Here is a 21,106-nt window from a genome sequence, read left to right on the forward strand (position 1 = left end):
AACTCGTGTCATAGCTATGACACTACAATTGATGTCTGATACCACCAATAATCCATATCCATGACCGGTATACAAAGACTCGCACTCATATCGTGGACCCCTGGCTGATGAGTGAGAACATACGAAAGGAAAAGTCACGTGTCTCAATCCATGACATTGGAGTGATAGTTGGCTGGAACCCCCAATGCATGATCCATAACCTCGAGTTTGAACACACAACCCCGCACCCATACCAAGCAAGGTCCCATGTCGAAGAACATAAGAAAATCAAGTCGTGTCTTGGACCCATCTGATACTAGATCGATCTGATGATCCCTAACCCAAATGATCCATATCCACGACCCACACTCGTAGCACACACACACCTACCATGGTCCCCTGGCTGATGATCGAGAAAAAACGAAAGGAAAATTCTCGTTTCTTGGTCCATGACATTGGAGTGATGGCTGGCTGGAACCCCCAATGCATGATCCATAATCTCGATTTTGAACACACAACCCTGCACCTATACCATGAAAGGTCCCATGTCGAAGAACATAAGAAAATGAAGTCGTTTTATGGAACCATATGATACTAGATCGAGCTGATGACCCTTACCCCAAATGATCCATATCTACAACCTACACTCACACCACCCGTACTCGTACCATGGTCCCCTGGCTCACGATCGAGATAACACTAAGGGAAATGTCTCGTGTCTCGTTCCATGACACTGGAGTGATGGCCGACTGGAACCCCTAATGCATGATCTATAACCTCGAGTTTGAACATGTAGCACCGCACCCATACCATGCAGAGTCCTATGTCGAAGCACATATGAAAATCAAACCTTGTCTCATGGCCATATGATACTTAATCGACCTAATGACCCGTACCCCAAATGATCCATACCCACGACCCACACTTGTACCACTCGCACTGGTACCATGGTCCCCTGGCTGATGATCGAGAACACATGAAAGGAGAAATCTTGTTTCTAATTCCATGACACTAGAGTGATGGTTGGCTAGAACCCCCAATGCATGATCCATAACCTCGAGTTTGAGCATGTATCCCCGCACCCATACCATGTAGGGTCCCATGTCGAAGAACATAAGAAAATGATGCTTTGTCTCGGACCCATATGATACTAGTTCGAGCTAATGACCCCTACCCCGAATGATCCATATCCACGACCCACAGTCATACCACCCGCATTCATAAAGTGTTCCCCTGGCTGATAATCGAGAACACACAAAAGGAAAAGTCTCATTTCTTGTGCCACGACACTTGAGTGATGGCCGACCTGAACCCCAAATGCCTGATCCATAACCTTGATCTTGAAAACACAGCCCCACACCCATACCGTGTAGGATCCCATGTTGAATAACATAAGAAAATCAAGCTTCATCTCTGACCCATGTGATACTAGATAGAGGTGATGACCCCTACCCCAAATGATCCATATCCACGACCCGCACTCATACCACCCGCACACGTACCATGGTCCCTTGGCTGATGATCGAGAACAATCGAAAGGAAAAGTCTCGTGTCTCGTTCCATGACACTGGAGTGATGGTCAGCCGGTACCCAATGCATGATCTGTAACCTCGAGTTCGAACACCCATCCCTGTACCCGTACCATGTAGGGTTCCATGTCGAAGAACATAAGAAAATGAAGCCGATGATCGGACTCATAGTATACTAGATCGAGAAGATGACTCCTACCCCAAATGATCCATATCCACGACCCACAATCGTACCACCCACATTCATACCGTGTGCCCTTAGCTGATGATTGAGAAGACATGAAGGGAAAAGTCTCGTGTTTCTATCCACGACACTAGAGTGATGGCCGGCCGGAACCCCCAATGCATGATCCATAACCTCGAGTTTGAACACGCATCCCCACACCCATACCATGCAGGTTCCCTTGCTAAAGAATATAAGAAAATCAAGCCGTGTCTCAGACCCATATGACACTAGATCGAGCTGATGACCTTGTTGGATATAGTGTCTAAGTCCATAACTTTATTTGGTATGAACTTGACCCGACCCGGCATGGTCCATTTGGGTTGCATGGCATTCCAATACTTGGATAGACTAAATGAGAGAATAAGGCACTTAGGATTATTAATATATTATAAGTTCTAATATATTAATAATAGTATTATTTAATTAGTATTGATCAAGTATTAATCTAGTATTAATTTGGTGATCAAAGTGAGACTAATTAAATATATAGGGTTGATTATGACAATCATTAATGCTTTTATGGTGGATTAATGATCCATGGTTTATGGGTTATGGATGTAACCATTTGGATCTCCATGGATAGTCCATGGGAGTTACAAACCCATGGGTCATGAGAAATAAAGAGTCATGACAATTAAGGGCATTCATATGTAAACCCTAATTGTGACAACACTATAAAAGGAACCCTATGGCTAGCAAAATCATGACCTAGTGTTACTAGAGAGGGCATAACCGATTTTGAGTGCTAGAAGTATTCTCTCAAGTTATTCCAAGTCTTGTGGTGTTGTGTGAAGCATTTGAGGCACAACATTTGGGGTGCTAGGCTCACAAAGTCTTGAAGGAATCCACGCAACAACAAGGTATGTATTTCTACTAGTTTTATGTTCTATGTAATCCCCATGCCATGCTAGTTAGGAAATAACCTTGAAAAAGAAATTTGCATGTATATAGAGAAAACATAGATTCAAGGTTATTAGGGTTGCATGTACACTTAGAAAGTGTTAGAATGCTCAAAAACCCCATCAGTGGTATCAGAGCCTAGGATTGTTTTCTGTATACTTGTTGCAAAACTGCTTAAAAATCGAAAATTCTGCACTCTGACGACTGGACTCGCCGAGTCAATGGGGAGGACTCGCCGAGTCCATGAACAAATTCATCCTACTCGACGAGTAGAATAATGCGCTCGGCGAGTAGGAGCGTGCTGGGCAGTTTTTTCGAGTTTTGTTGCTGGAAATGGACTAAGATCATTATCCCAATCTGTTTTGGACTTGTAAAATCTGTTTTTCAAAATGATAATGATTATGTTAACCCATTTTACATGACTTTTATTAATTTTCAAGTATTGTATATGTTTATATGATTTTCTTGAAATTGCTTGACATGAATTTGTGTTCATATGAGTTTAGAAGATCATATGAATTATGTGTAACCTCCATGTGTGTTTAATTCATGATCTTAATGACTATGATGGTGTCCATAACTTGTCCTCAAGTTATGGATAACCAAAAGTCACTTCTTTAAATTGTGATTAAAGAACTGAAGAAGTTTCATAAAATGAAGAGTCTTCATTTTTATGAACCATTAAAACTCATAAGTTACAAATTGAAGAGACTTGGAATAGTTTCAATTCTTGCCCTCAAGTTTTGGAATTTGAAAAGTCTTACACTCTAATACTTTAATTCCAAATTAAACCTTAGATTTTTAAAAAGTTTAAAAATCAACACTTATACTATTATTATAATTTTATTATATAGATATGTATAAAAATATGTCATTCTTACCGTTAGTAGGCCTCATTCACGAAACCGGTCTATAAGGGGGGTATAAGGTTGTTGCCTATAAAATGGTGACTTAATGGGTGTCCACTCTCACCCACCGCTTCCTTGATCGGTGGAGGGTCGTTAGCCGAACGGGTAGGATACGACTTTAAATACTCGTTAAAAGTATAATGAATTATAAAGTAACTATACATTATAAATTCCCAATCTTAGTTACTTTAGGAAAATGTGAAATTGGTGCAAGCCCATAAAATTACACTTTGTACCTTACCAAGTCGTTAGTGGAGCGTGTGTGGTTAACCGGCACACTAACATGGACTAGTAAGAGTGGCAAAGGGTAACTTGACCTTATTATAGATCGGTGGAGCGTGTGTGGTTAACCGACACATCGATTAGGTAATATTGTTGAGGGTACCAAGTCAATTTGTATGGTTATTCACACCTTGTTTGTGATCCTCGGCATCCCAGTCACAAACTTGAGAGGGCACAATCGAGATTCAAACATGCCATTGAAAAGTTCAATGTATCTCAAAAGATCTAGGAGTTTCAAAACCAATAAAACCTAATAATAAAATATTTCGTTCTTATGGTGGAAATTGGTAAATCATCATTTACCTACCTTCAAATATTTTATAGTATGGATTACGACATCCCTCTTCCAACTATAAATAGTTTGTTGGATCCTAGCCTTAATATTTCATTTGGGTGAATTATTAAGGATTCCTAATCTAATGAAACTTGTCTTTCTTTCCTTTTAGATGTCTTCCAACAATGCTTCTGGCTCAAACCCAACAGGCTCCTTTTCCCTTATGAACTTGTGTGGTAAGGTCATCTTTGATGGATCCAATTTCAATGAGTGGATCAGAAACATCAGAATGATTACCCACTATGAGGACAAAGAATATGTCCTCGATAGGGAGCTTAAGGTTGTGAGTGAAGCCACTGCTACTCCTGAAGAGTTTGCGGAGTTTGTTGCACATGAAAAGGATGCTACTAAAGTAGCATGCATCATAATGGCCACCATGACTCCTGAACTTCAAAAATCCTATGAAGATTTCTACCCCTATGAGATGCACCTGGATCTGATGGAAAGGTACCATCAGAGCGCGTGTCAGGAGAGGTATGAAATCATCTCCTCCATGATAACCGCAAGGATGAAGGATGGTGAACCCATCACCGGTCACTTGCAGAAGATGCAAAGGTTCGTTGACCGGTTGCTGAAGCTAAATGTTGACTTTCCTGAGGAAATGGCGATTGACATCATTCTCCATTCCTTACCTCCAAGTTATGATCAGTTTCGTATGACTTATCATATGAACAAGGAGGAAGTCACACTTAGCAAACTTCAAGGACTCTTAAGGACAGCTGAAAATGGCCTTAAGGGTAAAGCGGTTGCTACTTCTACTCCTTCAACAGCCCCTGTTCTGGCTATTGGGCAGGGAAAGGGTAAGAAGAGGAAAAGCCCTTCGAAGGGTACCAAGGGTAAAACTCTTGATGGTTCCTCTTCAAGTGGGACAAAGAAAGGTCCCATTACTCCTTCTTCAAACCCAAAGGAAGCACAGTGCTTCTATTGCCAGGATAAGGGACACTTCAAGCGAAGCTGCCCTCAATATCTGCAAGATGTAAAGGATGGGAAGGTTAAACCCACCCATGCAGGTATTTACACAATATTGTCTAATAACTCATCTAATGCTAATTCTTGGGTGCTTGATACAGGTTGTGGTATTCACATTTGTACTGATTTGCAGGCACTAAGAAGAAGTGAGCAAGTGGAGCACGGGAAGATAAACTTAGTCATGGGCAACAGGAAAGCATCACCTGTTACCAAGATAGGAGTTTATTCTTTATTGCTTAATAATGGGTTAATGTTAGATTTGAATAAGTGTTGTTACTCGCCCGAAATAGCGAGAAATATTATTTCTTTTCATGGCTTGTACAAACAAGGTTTTTCATTTTCATTTGATAATAAAAATGGTGCTATTAATGTTTATTACAATGATGTATTTTACTTTAAAGCATTACCTTGTGATGGTGTATATGAAGCCGTGAATGTTGTAGACAATCTAGGAAATAATGTGTTGTATATTGATTCTTCAGATAGCTTGGATAAAGCATCCTTGTGGCATTGTCGTCTTGGACATGTTAACAAGAAGCGCATAGGCCAACTCCAAAAGGCTGGAGTCTTGGAATCATTTGACCTCAAGTCAGATGATAGTTGCGAGTCTTGTTTACTTGGAAAAATGACAAAGTCACCCTTCACAGGTACTTGTGATAGGGGTGAAGGTTTGTTGGACCTTGTACACATGGATGTGTGTGGCCCCTTCAGAGTTGCTACAAGGGATGCTAATCGCTATTATGTGACTTTTACTGATGATTACAGTAGATATGGATGTATTTACTTAATCAAGCAGAAGTCAGAAACCTTTGAAAAGTTCAAAGAGTTTAAGCAGGAAGTGGAGAATCAATTGGGCAGGAACATCAAGATGCTCCGATCCGATCGGGGAGGAGAGTATCTTAGCATTGAGTTCCTTGACTATCTTAAGGAATGTGGGATTGTCTCACAATTGACACCTCCCAGAACACCACAGTTGAATGGTGTAGCTGAGAAGCGCAATCGAACCTTGCTGCATATGGTTCGTTCCATGATGAGTCGAGCTTCGTTACCAATCTCTTTCTGGGGGTATGCCTTAGAGACTGCCTCCCATATCCTTAATCTAGTCCCTACTAAAAAGGTTGCCAAAACACCTCACGAGATGTGGACTGGGAAAGTTCCCAATTTGGACCACATCAAGATTTGGGGTTGTGAAGCTTTCGTGAGGCGTGAGACTCATGATAAGCTTGAACCTCGAAGTGAGAGGTGTATTTTCATCGGCTACCCACAGAGATCCTTTGGTTACCTCTTCTACAGACCCAGTGATAATGTGGTTTTTGTAGCAAGAAGAGGAGTCTTTCGTGAGAGAGAATTCATAAGCCAAGGGGACAGTGGGAGGCAAATTGACCTTGAAGAGCTTCAAGAGTCAAGTGGTGAAGTAACCTCAAATGCTATCAACCAACCTGAGGAGGAAACTCCTGTTGATCTGATAGATGAGTCTGTACCTCCAAGACGTTCCACTAGGGTGAGGAACACACCTGATTTTTATTATGGTTATCACATCACTGCTGAAGGTGATACATTTATTAGTGATAGTACACTAATAGATTTGGATGAACCTAATAATTACAGGGAAGCCATGGCAGGCCCTGAGTCTGCTAAATAGAAGGAGGCTATGGACAGCGAGATTCAGTCCATGTATGACAATCAAGTTTGGAACTTGGTTGACAATGTATGACAATCAAGTTTGGAACTTGGGTGCAAATGGATCTTCAAGAACAAGACCGACATGGATGGGAAGATACATACTTACAAAGCGCGACTGGTTGCGAAGGGCTTTACTCAAACTCCGGGAGTTGACTATGATGAGACCTTCTCACCAGTAGCTAAGATTAAGTCTATTAGAGTATTGTTAGCCATAGCTGCATTTCATGATTATGAAATATGGCAAATGGATGTCAAAACCGCTTTCCTTAATGGAAAGTTGGCTGAGGATGTTTACATGGCTCAACCAGAGGGTTTTGTCGATACAAGATACCCTAATAGAGTGTGTAAGCTTGATAAATCCATTTATGGATTGGAACAAGCATCGCAGATGGAATCTTTGCTTTGATGAGAAAGTCAAAGAGTTTGGCTTTTCTAGGAGTGAGGCTGAGTCTTGTGTGTGTGTCAGGGCTAGTGGGAGCATAGTTAGCTTCTTGGTGTTGTATGTGGATGACATACTTCTCATAGGAAACGACGTCCCAACCTTGCAGGAGGTTAAGTCCTGGCTTGGGAAGTGTTTCGCTATGAAGGACCTTGGGGAAGCAGCCTATATCCTAGGGATAAGGATATTGAGAGATAGGAGTAAGAGACTAATTGGACTTAGTCAAAGTACTTACTTGGATAAGGTGTTGAAGAGGTTCAGCATGCAAGAATCCAAGAAAGGGGAATTACCCGTCCAGAGTAATGCCAAGCTGAGTAAGACTCAGAGTCCGAGTACAGAGGCTAAGATGGCTGAGATGAGTCATATACCATATGCTTCCGTTGTGGGCTCGAGCATGTATGCTATGACTTGTACTCGCCCTGAGCATGGTCAGTAGATATCAAGGGAACCCTGGCAAGGCACACTGGACAGCGGTAAAGAACATTCTCAAGTATCTGCGGAGGACTAAGGATTGGGTCCTTACCCTCGGAGGCAGTGATGACTTGAGAGTGGAAGGATATAGCGATGCTAGCTTCCAGACTGATAGGGATAATTTCCGCTCTCAGTCAGGCTGGGTCTTTATCCTAAATGGAGGGGCAATTACTTGGAAAAGTTCCAAGCAGGAGACAGTAGCTGATTCTACTTGTGAATTAGAGTACATAGCAGCAAGTGAAGCAGCTAAGGAGGCGATATGGCTAAAGAACTTCATCGGAGACCTTGGAGTTGTACCAGCTATAAAGGAGCCAATGGAAATTTTCTGTGACAGCGAAAGTGCGGTTGCTTTGGCTAAGGAACCGAGAGATCACGGGAGATCTAGGCACATTGACAGAAAATACCATTTCATCAGACATCGAATAGAAGAAGGACTCCTCGTGGCTAAGAGGGTATCATCAGATGAGAACCCGGCAGATCCCCTCACGAAGGGACTGAGCAGGGTTAAGCATTTACAGCATGCGAGGCGCATTGGGCTGAAGGATGATATTAGTTTTAATAATTAGATTCCTGAAACTTGTAAAATGTAATTGACATTTGATGATAAATAAAAGTTGTTATTTATTTATGAGTAAGGTGTTACTATCTTGTGTTGATTGTTTACTATGTTTCAATTTTGCATGTTTTTACTTCCAGAATAATTATGTTATTATTCAAACCATCCACAGTCAGTCAAACTTTGGAAGTAAGTATTGATTTAAGACTGTCATGAATTTGGCTTGTATGATTTGTCTGAAAGTGCTTTGGACAATGCAATGGTTGCTACAACATTCCTGAGTACTCATAAGGGCTGAGTATTGGATCCAACCCACGCTCACTTGCATCACTTCATGGAATTTATCTCGAGTGATCGTGAGACGGTAATATCATATAAATCTTCAAACCTAGAGATATGAGTTGTTGATTATGAGTTGGTTATTCATTGATTGCACGAAAACGCATTGGTAACTCGATGTCATAAAACGTGCCTTTGTGAATAATTCAACAAGTAGTTAGTACAAGCATATCAGTCGACGTTTATCTGTTCCTTCTAGAAATAGAAGCGATATCTGGGCCCCTCGATGATTTGGTTTTGACCTATGTACCGGGCCCGGTCAGAACCTAATTGATGTGTTCAATTTAGTTCTATGTCGAAACAAATCAGAGATCGAGAAACAAATGCTGGACAATAAGTAAGACCATGTTCCATGTGTTTTTCCGGCTGATATCATGAGAATAGACGATTATATGATCACTTATCTTAAATGGCGTATCATCATCATCTCAGTTCCGAGAGACTTTGAAAGAGCTACGATTGCTAGTCGGGTTTTGAAGTCATATTTGCAAATATAGTTATTAGACTTATCCAAGTGGGAGATTGTTGGATATAGTGTCTAAGTCCATAACTTTATTTGGTATGAACTTGACCCGACCCGGCATGGTCCATTTGGGTTGCATGGCATTGCAATACTTGGATAGACTAAATGAGAGAATAAGGCACTTAGGATTATTAATATATTATAAGTTCTAATATATTAATAATAGTATTATTTAATTAGTATTGATCAAGTATTAATCTAGTATTAATTTGGTGATCAAAGTGAGACTAATTAAATATATAGGGTTGATTATGACAATCATCAATTCTTTTATGGTGGATTAATGATCCATGGTTTATGGGTTATGGATGTAACCATTTGGAGCTCCATGGATAGTCCATGGGAGTTACAAACCCATGGGTCATGAGAAATCAAGAGTCATGACAATTAAGGGCATTCATATGTAAACCCTAATTGTGACAACACTATAAAAGGAACCCTATGGCTAGCAAAATCATGACCTAGTGTTACTAGAGAGGGCATAACCGATTTTGAGTGCTAGAAGTATTCTCTCAAGTTATTCCAAGTCTTGTGGTGTTGTGTGAAGCATTTGAGGCACAACATTTGGGGTGCTAGGCTCACAAAGTCTTGAAGGAATCCACGCAACAACAAGGTATGTATTTCTACTAGTTTTATGTTCTATGTAATCCCCATGCCATGCTAGTTAGGAAATAACCTTGAAAAAGAAATTTGCATGTATATAGAGAAAACATAGATTCAAGGTTATTAGGGTTGCATGTACACTTAGGAAGTGTTAGAATGCTCAAAAACCCCATCAGACCTTTACCGAAATGATCCATATCCATGACCGACACTCGTACCACGCACACTCGTATCGTGGTCCCCTGGATGATGATCGATAACACATGAAAGGAAATATGTCGTGTCTTGTTCCATGACACTTAAGTGATGGTCAACCGAAATCCCCAATGAATGATCCATAACCTCGATCTTGAACACGCAGCCCCGCACCAATACGATGCAGTGTCCCATGTCGAATAACATAAGAAAATCAAGTTGTGTATCGGACCCATATGATACTAGATTGAGCAGATGACCCCTACCCCAAATGATCCATATCCGTGAACCATATTCGTACCACCCACATTTGTATCGTGGTCCCCTGGCTGATGATCGAGAACAATTGAAAGGAAAAGTGTCGTGTCTCGTTCCACGACACATGAGTGATGGCTGACTGGAACCCATAATGCATGATCCATAACCTCGAGTTTGAACATGAAACCCCACACCTATACCATGCAGGGTACCATGTCGAAGAACATATGAAATTTAAGTCGTGTCTCGAACCCATATGAGACTAGATCGACTTGATGACTCATACCCCAAATGATCCATATTCATGAGCCACACTCATAAAATCCCCACGCGTACCGGGGTATCCTGTATGACGATCGAGAACACACTTAAAGAAATGTCTTGTGTGTCGTTCCATGACACTGGAGTGATGGTCGACCGGAAACTGCAATGCATGATCCATAACCTTGACTTTGAACATGCATTCTCGCACCCATACCTTGCTGGGTCCCATGTCAAAGAGCATAAGAAAATCAATTCGTTTCTCGGACCCATATGGTACTAGATCGAGCTGATGACCCCTACCCCAAATGATCCATATCCATGAAACACAATCGTACCACCTACATTTATACCGTGTTCACATGGCTAATGATCGAGAACATACGAAAGGAAAAGTCCCATGCTTTGTTCCACGACATAGGAGTGATAGCCATCGAGAACCCCAATGCATGATCCATAACCTCGAGTTTGAAGACACATCGCCACACCCATACCATGTCGGGTCCCATGTTGTAGATCAAAAGAAAATCAAGTCGCGTATCGGAACCATATGATACTAGATCGAGCTGACGAACATTTCGCAAATGATCCACATCTACGAAGCACACTCGTACCACCCGCACTTGTATCGTGGTCCCCTGGCTGAGGTTCGAGAACACACGAATGGAGTTGTCTCGTGTCTCGTTACATGACCCTGCAATGATGGTCAGCCGGAACCCCCAATGAATGACCCATAACCTCGAGTTTCAACAAGCATCCCCGCACCCGTACCGTGCAAGGTACCATGTGAAAGAACATGAGAAATACAAGCTGTGTCTCTGACCCATATGATATTAGATCAAGCTGATGACCCCTACCCCAAATGGTCCATATACACGACCCAAAATCGTTCCACATGCACTCGTATCGTGGTCCCTGGGATGATGATTGAGAACACATGAAAGGAAATGTCACGTGTCAGGTTCCATAACACTAGAGTGATGGCCGACCGCAACCCACTATGAATGATCCATAACCTCAGGTTTGAACACGCATCCCTGCAGCCATACCATGAAGGGTCCCATGTCGAAAAAAACCATGTCTCTAACCTATATGATACTAGATCGAGGTAATGACCCTTACTCCAAATGAGCCATATCCACAACCCACACTCATACCACCCGCACTCGTACCGTGGTCCCATGGCTTATAATCGAGAACATACGAAAGGAAACGTTTGGTGTCTCATTCCATGACGCGGGATTGAGGGCTGAATAGAACCACCAATGCATGATCCATAAGATTGAATTTGAACACGTATCCCTGCAACCATACCATGTGGGGTCCTATGTCGAATAACTTATGAAAATCAAGCCGCATCTTGGACCCATATGACACTAGATCGAGCTAATGATCCCTACCAAAATTATCCATATCCATGACTTACACTCGTACCACCTGCACTAGTACCATGTTTGAATATACAACCCATACCCATACCATGCAGGGTCCCATGCTAAAAAGAACATAAGACAGTAGGCCGTGTCTTGGATCCATATGACAATAGATCGTGCTGACGACCCCTACCATAAATTTTCCATATCCATGACACACACTCATACAACCCGCACTCGTACCGTTGTCCCCTGGCTAATGATCGAGAACACACAAAATGAAAAGTTTCGTTTATCGTTCCATGACACTAGAGTGATGGTCGAACCGGACCCCCACTGCAAGATCCATTACCTCGAGTTTGAACACGCATCACCGCACCCATACCATGCAAGGTCCCATTTCGAAGTACATAAGAATATCAAGCCGTGTCTAGGACCTATATGATACTAGATCGAGCCGGTGACCCCTACCCCAAATGATCCATATCCACGACCCACGCTCATACCACCCACCCTCGTATCATGTTCCACTGGATGATGATCGCGAACACACGAAAGGAAATGTCTTGTGTCTCATTCCATGACACTGAAGTGATAGTCGGCTGGAACCCCCAATGCATGATCAATAACCTGAAGTTAAAACATGTTGCCCCACACCCATACCATGCAGGTTCCTATTTTGAAGAACATAAGAAAATCAAGTCGTGTCTCGGACCCATATGATACTAGATCGAGCTGACGACCCCTACCTCAAATGATCCATATCCAATACCCACACTTGTATCACCTGCACCCGTACCGTGGTCCCCTGGATGATGATCGCGCAAATATGATAGGAAAAGTCTCGTATCTCGTTCTATGAAACTGGGGTGATGGCCAGACGGAACCCCCAATGCATGATTCACAACTTCGAGTTTGAAAACACATCCCTGCACCCATACCATGCAGGGTCCCATGTCAAAGAACATACGAAAATCAAGTCTTGTCTCTGTAGTTGCAAAGAAATCAAGATTGAATAACAAGATCAGAGTAAAGTATTATTGATGAACACAAGAAGTAAATATAATCTGTTTTGCTCTAATTAGCTTTCAACAAGTACAAAGAGAATAGACAAGATTATAGGAAAGATGAAAGTGAACAAAAAATACAAGGGACTGATACACTAGACTTCGAACACTAAAATGCCCTTGTAATAAGATTAAAAACTAACGAAACTATAAACAAGATTCGACACCTCACAACTAAATTTGACCTCTACATTCTCCCCCTTTGTGAGCAGTGACGAATCAAGTCATTAATATCTTCGCAGTCTGATGAATAACTCTTCTGATCTCAGCATACCAGTTCACAATCTTTTGAATCTCAACTTTTTCTTTCTCATTGTTTTTGGTACAACTATTCATTCGAACTAGAAGATTTGTGTAAAAAGGTGTTGTAAGCCTTTCAACATCACACAGGGAACAAAAACTTCGAATTATTTCCCTTTTTGTTCTTTCCAACGAAAACAATTCCTAGTGGCTTCAAGCTGATTTCTCCATCTTCGAATTTGTTTAAACTTGCCTTTCTCACATGAACAGTTTGAGGAACAGATACCTCTTTGTCCAAAGACTTGGACAATTCAATATCTGTTAAGGATGATGCTCCATAATATCCATAAATTAAGGTTTTCAAATGAGCATAACCAATCAAAAAATCTTCTTTGCTTGTAACTTGAAACTTTGAAACATCAACATTCTTCATGATCATGACCACCACTATCAAATCATTTAGATTCATAATAGGTAAGTCTACAACCGAGAAATCGAATTGCACATTGTTTGCTTGAACTGCATAATAGCGATAATTTTGTAACATACCCTCAAACAAAACGTCGTTGGATATGCCAAGAACTCAAACTATTTTGACTAATGACCATATATCCTCCTCCTTCTTCTCAAGTACAACATGAAAGCGAAACTTTAGACGTTTAAATTCAATCTTATCCTTGTGTTCACAGTGTCGAAACTTCTTTTGGGAATCTTATCAAACTCATGCATAGCTCCTGTCACTGTCAAAGCTTCAATATATTCATAGTGATATAACTTTGTTGGATCACCTTTGTTCAGACCAAGATGATCATTTGCACGTTGTCTCAGAATGCTTTGAACATGCCTTTTGTCACACCCCCAAACCAAGGATGGCGGAAACGTCCGGGGGTGGAGGACTTCATGTAAAGTATCACAACAACGAGTATAATAGTGCTCAAAGTAAATACAACCATCATAAATATAATTGAAAAGGTTACACCATAGTATATGTTTACATGTTTCGAAATCAATTACATTATGATGACAAAATAGCTGTTTGACGATTTAACGTCCCATCCTCAAACTGCTGATGATTTCCTGTTTCACTAATTTCCTGAGAATACAAGTAGTTTTGAAAAGTGTCAACAATTAATTTGGTGAGTTCATAAGAGTTTTGTTTGAGGAAGAAACCGTTTTCCTTGTAAAAGCGATAGAGTTTGATTTCCAGAAAATCGAATATTTTCTTAGTTAAGTGTGAGAATAATGTTTCTATGTTATGTGATAATGAACCCTAGAACGAACCATAGATCCCTTCTATAATCACTTAGCGTATATAAATTATATAAAATTTAAGTTAAATAAACCGTCGAATATAATGGGTCTGCCCTACGTCCACAACCAAACAAGGAACAGGAGATAAGGCGGGCCCACCAATTCTAAGTCGATTGTGACTAGATTCTTATATAACTCTAGCATATACGCTTAGCAATTATAGCTGAAGTCTAACAATTCTAGATGAAATAGTTTTTAATAGAAATATGTTTCCAAAGAAAATCCAATATTTTCCTTATTAAGTGTAAAATGAATGCTTCTATGTTATGCTATAATGTACCCTAGAAGAACCTATAGATTCCTTCTATAATCGCCCAACGCATACAAGTTATATAAAATTTAAGTTAAATAAACCGTTGAATATAATAGGTCTGCCCTAGGTCCACAACCAAACAAGGAACAGGATATAAGGCGGGCCCACCAATTCTAAGTCGATCGTAACTAGATTCTTATATAACTCTAGTATATACGCTTAGCAATTATAGCTGAAGTCTAACAATTCTAGATGAAATAGTTTTAATATCATAAAAACTATTTTTGTGTGAACCTGGTACTTTGTATTTGTACCCCTTTTTGGTACAAAACCGGTACTTTGTATTTGTACCCCTTTTCGTATGAAAACCTAGTACTTTATGTTTGTACCCCCTTTTTGTATGAAATCGGTACTTTGTATTTGTACCCCTTTTTGGTATGAAACTGGTACTTTGTATTTGTACCCCTTTTTGGTATGAAACCGGTACTTTGTATTTGTACCCCTTTTCGTATGAAAACCTGGTACTTTGTATTTGTACCCCTTTTTGTATAGAACCGGTACTTTGTATTTGTACCCCTTTTCGTATGAAAACCTTTTGTAATGTAAATGAACATAAACTATACCTATTATAGTTTATCAAAATGTTTGAAATGTATATGCAACCTAACTATACCTATTATAGTTTAGTATGTTTGTTTGTGGTGTATAAGAACCCTTTTCTATGTAAGTCGAATGCATAGCAAAATATAACTATGTTTATCTTGCTTTGTTTTATACTAATGGTAATGGTGGAGGATTCTTACAATTCAGTGAGTATTTTCTGTTATATAATTATACCACAACAAGAAACACATGTAAAATATGAAGTCATCAAAGATTTAACACTTTGCTCAACATGTTACAAAGTGTGTTGAAAGTTATAAGCTGTTATCTAGGTTTTGACCTTTCTACACTGTTTTAGAAGAATTATAGAAAAATCACACGGAGTCGAAAACTGAATCTGTAAATTCTGAGAGTTCACAAAATGTGTCTAGTTTATTCATACTCACAGACTGGTCCGAATTCGTTTCTGAAATGATAGGAAGTTTTGTAAAAATCATCATAAATCGTAGGAACATCGTATGGAGATGTGCAAATAGTCATTTTAAAGGTATGATCCTGAACTAATTGCACCTAATACAGTTTTTAAAACAAAAATGTTTAAGTTGACCAAAACAGTCCGTGAATAGAGTTAAACTTTTCTGATGAAGGCTGTTAAATGAGTTTAGTTGTGTTCTTGGTGTTTTAACTTGTATTCCCCCCCCCCCCCCTTAAAACTTAAGAAAAACATGAAAAGATAGGGGTATGAACTCACTTTGAGTGATTTCAGTAGATGGATGTTTGAAGAATGGAAGTGTTCAACTCAAGAACACTAAGAAGATGCCTTGATGATTCGAGAACCTAACATGAAGGTGACGATGTTTGTGTAAGATATCTAAGATTTTGAGTAGGAGGATGTGTAATAATCATATGAAGGATGGTGATACTTACCAAATGAAGAAGGAAAGCTTGTAAAATGCCTTGGAAATCTCGAAATTGTGAGAGAGAATTTGAGAGAAAAGTTGTGTTTGATCTTTGGTGGAAAGTGTGAAAATGAGAGAAGTGTGAGGAGTGAGGGGATTTTCCAGCTCTTAGAACGTGGTAATGGCTGGGAAATGAGTGGGAAAGGACTATGAAGTGACTAGGTATGGTGGGGAGGGGTGTGGGTTGGTCATGGAGTAGGTATGGGAGGTTGCTTATGTTACACACTAAGGTAAAGTCAACACTCCACCTCAAATATTCACCCACTAGATTTTATTCTTAAATAAAGATTTCCACAAAAATATGTTTAAATTATGAACATTTAGGGTCTTATATGTTAAAATATGATTTTTGGAGAAAATCCCGCGTTAAAATCACGAAAAACGGGCTGAAAACGCTAAAGATATTGAAAACCGGGTGAAAATTGTCAAAATCCGAAGTCCTGGGCCGAAGGTTCGGTTCCTAATGCTTAGAACCGAAAGTAGGTGGGAGCCGAGAGGAGGGGAAGAGGAACCGAGAGCGCGAGGAGAAGAACAGAAGGCGAGGCTCGGTCTTGGCTGCGCAGGCTCGCTCCTCGGACAGAAACTCAAGCTCCTCGGACTGAAGGTGAGAAGGGTAGAGCCGAAAGTCAGTCTCGGTTTGAAATTGTTAGAGGTCCGAAATAGACCGAGCGCTCGGTCCATTTCGGTTGAGAGGGTTTCGTTTCTCAGGAGGTTCGGCTCTAAGAGGAGTTTCGGTTCCTAGGAGGAGTTTCGATTCCTAAGAGGAGTTTCGGTTCCTAAGAGGAGTTTCGGCTCCTTAAGGCTGTTTTTCGCGTAGACTTCCGTTTTCGAGCGGTTTTCGACTAAATTAAGGGTCGGGATGCCCCGAGTGATTTTAAGAAGTTGAGAGAGATTTCGAGAGAGATTTGGGAGAGATTTGACATACTGGGAGAGATTTGGGAGAGATTTCACATGCTTGGAGAGATTTCTCATTCAGAGAGATATTTGGGAGAGATTTCACATACTTGGAGAGATTTGGGAGAGATTTGACATTCTTGGAGAGATTTCTCATACAGAGAGAGATTTGGGAGAGATTTGACATACTTGGCGAGATTTGGGAGCGATTTGACATTCTTGGAGAGATTTCTCATACAGAGAGAGATTTGGGAGATATTTCACATACTTGGAGAGATTTGGGAGAGATTTGACATTCTTGGAGAGATTTCTCATACAGAGAGAGATTTGGGAGAGATTTCACATTCTTGGAGAGATTTCTCTTACTTAGAGAGTTTTGGGAGAGTTAGAGTGAAAGAGATTTGGAGAGACTTCTTTTGTGACCATTTTGAGTGTTTGGCTTCGCAACGCAAGGTTCTTACACTCTGTTAAGCCTTGTTATGAATGTTATATGGAATAATGTTTTATCGAGTAGATTCATCACTTACCCTAATTAAGGTTTGAGAATTTCCGAACACGTGAAAACTCTAAGTGATACTTTATTTTAAGATTGCGAGTAGTACAATAAGAATCATAAGGGAAACCCTAATATACAAGGGTTAGATGAGTTGACCGATTTGACTTGTTGACTTTAGTTGACTTTGACTTGGCCAAAAATTGACGGTTGTCACATCATGACCCTGTTAGAAAGAATTTCGTCCCGAAATTAGTGTTTCGACTGGGACTTCAAGAATTTGGAGGAAAGATGGGGGAACTTTCGTGGTACAAGAAATTGATTATGGTGGGGAACAGCCTGCTTGATGTTAAATGACGACCTTGGAATTTCTTATTGTAACTTGGGCTGAGTCGATTTAAAGGAGTTATTGTTTTCGAATGATAGTGTATTCTACGTGTGGCTTTATGCTCTCCTCTTTATACTTGGTATTACCACTATGAATATTTTATAATGTAATTTGCGAGTACTAGCATTATGAATGCTTTATCAATTGTGACGAAATTTGCATTATATGTCCTACCAGTTCTTTTATAATCGCTTGGCGTAAACTAGTCGTATATCATTAAGATTGCAAGGGCATTCGGATGGGGAAATGAGGCAGAATCACATATTCTAAGTCCACAACCAAACAAGGAACAGGAAATGAGGCAGAATCACATATTCTAAGTCCATAGAATCTTAATGATATATGACCATAATGTTTACACTAGCCATCATAGATTCACTAGTAAAAACCCTGCGTTTTTATATAGATGATAAGACTTATTTGGGTTTTACCGTGTTCTCGAGATTCATGGTTGATATACTTTAATCGATGCTAGATTTAGCAATAAAAGAAATTTAGAATTTAAACGTCGATGTTAGAAACACGTACTGATATTTACGGGCGGTTCCGGGGTGGTCTCTCCTACGGTGATCGCAAGCACCCTTCCACCATCACCGACATTCCTTCTCCTTGGACAGTCGTTCTTGAAGTGTCCCGTTTCACCGCACTCATAACAAGTTGGTCTTGCTCCAATGTCGAGGACCTGGTTGATGGGTCGTGCTGGTGCCTTACAGAAACGGGTAGTGTGCCCCTTTCTGTTGCAATTTTTGCAATGCAACTCTCGGCAAGCCCCAATGTGATGGAAGTTACACTTGTTGCATTTCGGAAGGGTTCCAGCGTATCGATTTATGGGTGCTGGCGTGGCGTGGGTTGTGGCAGCATGAACAGCAACGATCTGTTGCTTCTTAGTGAAGTCCTGGGTTGGTTGGTCCTTTTTGTTGTCCCCGAACTTTCTTTTGTTGTTTCCTCCTCTTGCTTGATCCGGGGTGGTTGTCGCCGTGTCATGGCTGGCACGATGGTCGATGAGTTGTTGTGCCAATTCCTTGGCACTCTCAAAGGTAGTTGGTCTTGAGGCCAACACGCTATCTTGAATTTCGGAGGACAATCCCCAGAGGTATCGCTCCAACTTTTTGTCTTCCGGGGTGACCATAGCGGGACAAAGGAGTGCTAGGTCACAGAATCGGGCGGTATAAGTTGCAAGGTCAGAGCCTGTCATTTTGAGGTTCCCAGTTCTTGCTCTAGCTTTTGCACCTCGCCCCTTGGGCAATACTCTTTCAGCATCCTTGCCTTCAAGTCCTCCCAACTCATCGAGTTAGCCACTATAAGCGTCAGTGACTTAACGTAGTCGTTCCACCAAGTAAGGGCCCGGCCGGAGAAAGTGCGAGCTGCGAACTTGACTTTGATCGCTTCGGGGCACGCACAGATCTCGAAGACAAACTCGGTCTTTTCGAACCACTGCATCAAATCGATGACTCCCCCGCTACCATTGAACGAATCGGGTTTACCATTGGTGAAGTCCTTAAAGGAGCATTCTCTAGAACGCCCTTGGCTATCTCATTGAGTGGAGTTATTAGTACCGCTCCCTGCCCGTCCTGCACCATCAGTACTGATATGGGACATAGCAGCTGCCACTGCGGCCGTGACCGCAGCTTGGAACATAACAGGATCATATTGGGGAGGCGTCATCTTTTAGTAATGGTTATTAGTTTATAAGTGCGTCTAACAGACCTTCGAGGCGGCATCTTTCTGTTATAGAATTTCAAAGACGTAATGAGCATAAGTCTTTTAGTAATGGTTATTAGTTTTTAAGTATAGTATTTCCCGATTTTTCGAATGTGGAAAACAATTCATACCAGAGGTCTATATAAATAAACTTATGAATTTAGTAGAAATGACTCGAATGTAATCTTGTGATTTGTTCCATGCACGATTCCACACCTAAGATCACTCAATGTATACCAGTTGTGTGTAATTAAGGTCCGATAGGCCGTTGAACTTAATGAGTCTGCCCTAAGCCCACAACCAATCAAGGAGCAGGACCTCAGGCGGACTTACCATTTCTAAGTCGATCGTCTCTTAATTACACATAACCTTGAGGTATACATCAAGTAATCTTAGAGTTACCATAAGCAAATTGTTTGTAATAACAGGTTATGAAATATGTGGTAAACTCCCACTGAAATGAAATGCATGCCAATTTTTATTGATATACTTTGGTTATATCTTACTGTTTATATACACACGTATAAATTTCGCACTTTACTGAACTATTCTCGGTGTTTCTGCTAACGTACCTGAGGCGGAGTTATGGTAGTGGATAGAAGTGGGTTTTGTACAGGCGTTAAGATTTACTCATCACGTTTCCCGTGCGAGAATAGGGGTAGAAGGGATAGTTAATAGACGTCTAATCCTATAATTACTTATAGGGGGTGATCCTTATTAGTCACGTCTATAATCACATAGTGCATACCAGTTACACATAATCTGGGATAGAATAGACCTTCGAATAAATGACTCTACTCTAAGTCCACAACCAAACAAGGAACAGGAAAGTAGAGCAATAGTCATAGATTCTAAGACTATAATATATTTGATTATGTATAACCTTGGCGTATGCACTTAGTCATTATAGACCTAGTAATAGGGGTCTTTAGTTTTCACATAAGTTGGTTATAGTATCACAAAATACTCCTATAGTATTTTACTGTTTGATCAATGTTTTTCACTGCTTGTTTGTAGATAGAATTGGTAAGTTTTTAGACTTGTTGCAACGCCACAACCATTCCCGGGCATATGCTAATCACTTCTGGGTTAGACATAGTTGATCAGGCAATGTCATTCCCAGACCTGACCATACATCCCCAAGCCTACTTGTGCCATTCAACAATCACAACTTTTGTTTTGTTCTAGGATGATGCTGACCTTAGTATGTATGCATGCATGTACACTTTTAACAAGAAACTATTTATTTCCAAAAGTATAGTTATTTGAAAATGTTACATCAGAGACCTTAGTCCCAATGCATTTATAGTTTGTATATCTTATGTGGTTCGATATACTTAGTTCACTATAAACAATGCTCTGATACCAA

Source organism: Lactuca virosa, chromosome 3 (assembly GCF_052849685.1).
Source record: "Lactuca virosa cultivar CGN04683 chromosome 3, Lactuca_virosa_CGN04683_v6, whole genome shotgun sequence".
NCBI lineage: Eukaryota > Viridiplantae > Streptophyta > Magnoliopsida > Asterales > Asteraceae > Lactuca > Lactuca virosa.